The sequence below is a fragment of the Triticum aestivum genome, chromosome 3B (assembly GCF_018294505.1).
Source record: "Triticum aestivum cultivar Chinese Spring chromosome 3B, IWGSC CS RefSeq v2.1, whole genome shotgun sequence".
NCBI classification, from domain to species: Eukaryota; Viridiplantae; Streptophyta; class Magnoliopsida; order Poales; family Poaceae; genus Triticum; species Triticum aestivum.
Window position 1 is genome coordinate 496,747,251 of NC_057801.1, and position 6,461 is coordinate 496,753,711.

Genomic DNA, 6,461 nt, shown 5'->3' on the forward strand with positions numbered 1-6,461 from the left:
TAACATGGAAAGTGGGTTCAATCACTTTAAAGTGCCCTCTCAAGTGTCATCTCATAATGGTAATCTCCTTATGGTATAGTAATTTGGCTTAGAATAAGAAACCTATCTCTTCCCCCTAATGGCTTTTCACTACCCCTTGCGGGAATGCGTATCGTTGCTGCATCGCCACCGTATTCCTGACTTGCTTTTCCGAACTGCTTGTTTTCTCGGGGCTGCAGTCCAGTTGCTTAGTGGTTTGCTTCTCGGTCTACCCAATCAAGGTTAGACCTCGCTCTATCAACCATTGCTTTAAATAGTATCATGTTATTTCATCTTTCATTGATACCATCATTACAATCGAGGGCCTACAATCCATGGAAATCCCTATTCCGATCACTGGGAAAGAAGAGCAAGTAAGTAATGAATGAATGAATGAATTTAGATGGTATATAAACATCTCCCCATGAAGGGAAGGTGCTATAGTATCTAACTAAGAAAAAAAGTAGGTTGTGAAATGATAGGAAATATGCCATGCAGAAAATCAAGGAAATATTTCCTTGATTTTCGGATGACCCGGCTTATCTTTGCAGTTATCCTTATTTAGCAGAATCTAGTGAGTGTTCCATTAAAAGGAAAGAGAGCTATTCGTTGTAGGATTGATCCAGACAACCCAACCTAAGTCACCTATTGCGCCTAACCTAAGTATAGTGCCAGTGGTCGGCGAGGAGAAGTTCATTCCTGTAGAGAAGAGAGGGGATCCTATTTCCTTTCCCCCTTTCCCAGTATGGCAACCTTATCTTCCAGCATGAAAGTTGGTATCAGAATGAAACAATCCAATCCAATCCATACTTGTGGAGTGCTCAGTTCAGTTCCTGATTTCTCTCAAGCCTAAACCGGAAAAGGAAACCTATTACCCGGGGTCCCCCCTTTCGGCTATCTCATCTGCTGTTCCTCGACTCTCAGGAAGGTAAGATCATCAATCAATAGTAGGCTGCTGCTCTGTGCAGTTAAAGATGGGATCCAACCTGTTCTGTTTGCTTGTTTCCTATAATCTGTGCTCGATTCCATATTTCTGTATCCTTCGATTCCCGGGACAGATCTGATCTCCTTTATACTGACCTCAAACAACGAGCGAAGTCGAGATGTTGATGAGAAAGGGGCTTTTCTCAAGGCCAAAGAGTGCTCTTTGAAGGCTACTATGCATCCTTACGAATACAAGAGTGGTTTTTTTGTTTTGGGTATAGCAGAACTTGAACCTGCGACCATTAGGTTAAAAGCCCAATGCTCTACAAACTGAGCTATACACCCGATTTTACAAGAAGGCTTGGTGCGGAAAAGAAAAGAGGGTGGCCTGGCCCCTTTTCTTCTTATCATATCACAAGGGCGCGGCTCTGTATGGTATAGTACTGTGGAGCAAGTCTGGGAGTCCTTTCCACTCATTGAGGATTCTATCTAAAAAAGAAGGTCAACGGGGGAGACTACAGTAGCTCGAACTCAGACTATCTACGAAAAAGGTAAAGTCGTCTTTCCTAGGGTTCGACCGAAAGGAGCTGTGTTCTATGGTTTGACGTTGTGGAGGTCCAGCACTCTTCTAAACGAAGAAAGAGGGGATTCGCGCTACCTCCTACTCCTACAGAAGATCGATTGGCGCGAACTTCCAATCGATTCCTTATTCATTGTTGCCGACCCTTACATCATCATAAAGAGAATCAAGATATCCCAAGAACCCAGCTAGGGATGAATGACTAGCGCTCAAGAACAAGCAAGGGATGAGCGCACGGGAGCGGCGTTGCTTGTTGCTTTATTATCACATTAGAGAAGCGGAACCTCCAAGCTCAGACATCTCGAACTCAGAAACTACCCTTCTATCCCACCCTGCTCCTCCGGCACCGGAAGCAGAACTACCTGACCGAAGGAGATAGACAGGAAGGGAAGACGGTCATACAAAGGCCGAATAAAGCTCTCTTGAAGCTGCATCTGAATAGACCTAGAGTCACTCAGTACATACGAACCCTTGAATAAATAAGAATTGAGAAGTATGAAATGTGGGCATCATAACAAAAAAAGAAAAAGACCGAACCAGTAAGACTAATGTCTACTTATTTATACCTTTGAGAGGTCCACTTAGACTATTATGATTTTCTCTTTAGCTACGTAGGTTATATAAGATTCAATTCAATCTAACAAGCGGACTGGACTACCTTCGGCTACTACAAGATATTTAGAAACCTAAGAAGCTGAGCCTACTTTACGCACTTAAGGCAGCAGCAGATGATGAAGAAATGGGCGGTAGATGATAATGAGAAAGGGCGCCCCTTGGCATTTCCTGTGGGGGAGTCTGATTGATCCAATCACGACGAATGATGTCAACCCCCTCTTTTGCGCCTAACTTGACTCTGATTCTCCCACTATGAGAGCTGATCCAGGGGCTAGTTCGGCTACAGAATGGAATTTACGAAAGCCCCCCGTCTTTCCGACTCAATGTATTGCCCTTTGGGACCAGGATCTGACGAGGAAGTGAGAGAGGGGACACCAAACATAGGTGCGTACCATTGCCCCAATCCAATGGACTATGTCATACAGGGAGGAACCCTTGGAGGTTGGGACAGAAAGAAAGCAGGTTTTGCTTCTGCTTCCTTCGAGCAACCAAACTCTTTCGTCAGGTGTGGGTCAAGTTCCCTCATTATTGCTTGACTTCCCCTTTGGGGCACGAAAAGATGGACTAGGACTTAAGTAAGGGAGAGGACAACCCCTGTTTCTGGCTTACCTTCAACGAGTGAGTGCTATTCCCATTCCTTACTTTGATCCGACCCTGTTCCCCGACCAGTTTGCTTGCTCACTAGAAGAGTCAAGCGAGAGCAGCTAGTTTAGAAGGAAAAGGACACCTGGGGCTATTCGGCCTCACTTGTCGGAGACTGAACTACCGCTCGCTTACTTGCTGATCAAGGAGGTCATTTCCACTTACTCTAAGCATAGAAGGAAGAAGATTGAAAAACTAACAAACAAATTGTCTTCAGCCCTACTTACTTATAGGCTGACTTGGCCCAGGAAACAAGGTTCTATTAGGCTTGCAGGGCTTAAAAAAGAATGAGCTAGATCGCAGGTATTTGGATACGAGGTAGTAGCGGGGTCTAGTCGAAGCGGTGCGCAAAGTGTACAAAGGCGAGTCTCACGGGCAGCGGCACGTGAGGGGTCTCCCGAACTTCATGGAAGACGCAGTTAGGGAGTTGGAAGATGCACTTTGGACTCCTGCACCAGTAAGAATGGAACTGGAATAAAAAGTCGGGGTAGCTAGTCACTCCGTTACTGAGGAAAGAGAGGATGGCATTTCCATAAGTAGACTCTCCTTCTTACTGAATCCTTATCCTGCCCTCTCTACTCGGGAACAATTCATTCTTAACTCGTACATAAGTTCCGGGCGTCGACAAGAGAGTTAGCGATCTACAGCTGGTTCGGTGGACTGGTGGTGACACGGGCGGGCCCTCTACTTTATTTGCCGAATCCAATCGATCATGGGCGGCCCTCTTCGTTCACAGTCTTTCTTTCCTTTCGAATCCAATTGTTCCAATCTGACCAAATAGCAATTCATTGAAATCATTCGGGTCACCTCTTTTTTAAGCACTTGACCAAGCCTATTTCTATAGAAAAGGACAGGAATCTATTGACTTTGAGTCTGTCTCCTACTACGAAATTGGAACTGAACACAGGATGGCAATAGTGAGAAAAAAATCCCCTCGTACTATGTCATTATTTATTCGATTTTCCCTGGTAAGTGCTCCAGATGCAGTTGCTTTAGTTGACGTAGTGAGTGGAACCTAATTATCTGTTTCCTTGAATACCAGAGTTGCCTTTTGTAGATGAGAAAGCCAACAATTTTGCAAGGAGTTGATAATTGCACTTGAAGTAGTAAGTTTAAAGACAGTTGAAACTTAATGGCACTGTTTAACCAAGCACTCTTGTAGCTTCGGAAACTCCGTGTTCAGATCGGTGAGGCAAGAGACGAGTTCATCGTCAGTTACCTCCACGATATCCAAAATACCCTCAAGACCATGAAGACAGATAATGAGAGTCAGGTTCAAACAATTCAAGGATTGTAAATACCATAACAGCAAAGTAGAATGCACCAAATTTTTCCTATTACCGGTTCCAGGAAGAGCACACCAAATGAAAGAAACTATTACTCAAAAGCGAATCACATCTCGATCCACAAACTGCCAAAAGCCTTTGTTATTCCAGTCCCAGTGGAACGTCAACCTGTTTAACAACAATTTTCTAAGAAACTTGCTGAATTCTAAATGAAACAACCTTATTTTCAAGTGACAGGCAATATCCATTTCAACCAATTATTCAAGATCAAAGGGCTAACTGCACAGCTAATTGAATTCCTTTTCGAGGTTGATTTCATCTTGAAACTGCTTTGCTTCCTAATTAAACTGAGAAAAAATAAGAATATTAAAAGAAAGACTCCACAGAACATGAATGAATTCAGGTACATCACATCAGGCTGATATGTGCCGGTATCATACCTGTTTCAAGATTCTGGCTAAGCCCTTCTTGTTGCCACATATCCAGTTTCTTCTAAGGTTTCTGGAATTGCTCAAGTTCCTGCTCAACGCTTCTTGTCTAGCTCCAGTCTAGCACTTGTACCAGTCGCCTACCAGATCACGGCTTTGCTCCAATTCTACTCTCCAATTATGCAATCCTCTCCAAAATTGGGGCTTTTCTTCACTTCAGCACTTCCCCTCGCAGTGGATTCCACTAGGTTCTTAACCTCTTCCCAATTCTTAAACTGAAACCTGCGATGTCTAATCCAACTCGGCACCTAACCAGCTTGTCAGCATCGTAAGTTTGCCTCAACATTCCCCCTAGAAATACAAAAATAATGTAAATCTACTTTCATTTATTTATTAGGGTAGGGATGAGACTTTCTTTTTCTTTTTCTATTTTCTAGAATAAGTATGCTCTGGAGTAAAAGGATTCGAACCTTTGCATGCCGGTACCAAAAACCGATGCCTTACCACTTGGCTATACTCCAAACGGGGGGAAGGCTCGATGAAAACGAGCTGGGATATAGATTTTTCAGAAGGAAGAGTTAGTTACCCTCGGTCTTCCTTCTTTCCCGGGAATCAAGGAAGTAGTAGCGGGACAGTCCTTTATTTCCCCCTTTAGACCAACTACAACAAGCTCGCTCCTTAGGTTAGCTCTCTGCTCTACCTATTTGTTTGCAATGCCTTGCTTATCAAAATAGGCCTTTCTGTAACCTGACCTTACGCTGAAAAACTGCACTTGTTGGCTCTGCGTCCACTGAAACTTATGAAAAAGAAATGTTATTCTATCGATATCTTCAAGAGTTCCCTAACCCCCTGACTGAGAGTGCTATGATGGGCTATTGAAGTTCGTCCCTGCGGCACGGTGGGGCAGTGCAAATCCTTTCATTAATGAAGTTCCGCCCTGACACTCCCATTATTGGCTTCCTTCCCTGGGGACCGCTCGGGCGAAGGCAGAGCATGGAATGATCGTAGGGGCATCCTTCCTAGGTGGAAAAGACGTGTGTGACTAAAACCAGGAGGAGAAATCCATTTTCAAATGGCGACAGAAAGAAAGGAATCACGAAATAGAAGAAAAAGTGCACTGTGCTGGCAAATGTGGAGAATAGCCATCCATCTTTCATCAATGAAATTGTTCCGTATGGGTAGCAAATACACATATCAGAAGAGCCAACCCGAAAGCACTTGCTTCAAAGAAGCAGCAGTTACCAAGAAATTCCTGTTTCAAGTCAGTATATCTCGATAGAACCAATTCCAATCCAGGTAGTGTGAACAGAGGATGTGGAAGTTCTGTTTCCTTGCCTTGTCAAGCATTTCATCTGACACTCTATCTATACTATAGCTAGATCAATTCCTATTCTTTCTTCCAGGCGACTTTACTCCAAAGAATTTTGCCTTCTTATCTTGACTCGATCTCACGAAATTGGATTGATTGGCACACCGCGCATCTGGCATTCGCTTCTCCTATCTATCTCTTCCAACTAAGCTGATCACTGGAAAATATGAAATCCTGCAAGCAATCATTCCAGAGCCAACTATGAAGATACCTGGTCTTCCACTCTGTTCACTGGAGGAAAGACAAGAAAGTAAACAATTCTTCAAAGGAATTGGCTCTACCGGAACAGAGGAATTGGCTCGCTCCTTCGCTCGCTGGGTAAGCATAGAATGCACACCAGTCTGGTATCAAAGCGTATCTACTTGAAAAGGAGACTACTTGAACAGATGAAATGGAAGGAAGAAATGAAAGTTCGATCTACCAACGTAGAGTCCGCCCCTCCCAGGAAGAAGAAATTTGCTACTTTGGCTCATCAGTTGGTAAGTCTGTCTATGAAGTTCAGTGCCCAGAAAAGAGAAAAAAAGACCAAAACAAGCTTTTTCAAGCTCTACAAGTCCTATATATATAGTGTTCCACTAGATAGCCGTGTTAAACTAGTC

General features: G+C 43.7%; 1 non-coding gene across 1 annotated transcript; it reads right to left on the reverse strand.

The window, feature by feature from the left end:
- Window positions 1-1,214: 1,214 nt before the first annotated feature.
- TRNAK-UUU (transfer RNA lysine (anticodon UUU)) lies at window positions 1,215-1,287 on the reverse strand. Its single transcript has one exon. It is a non-coding gene; the product is annotated as a tRNA-Lys (tRNA).
- Window positions 1,288-6,461: the final 5,174 nt, after the last annotated feature.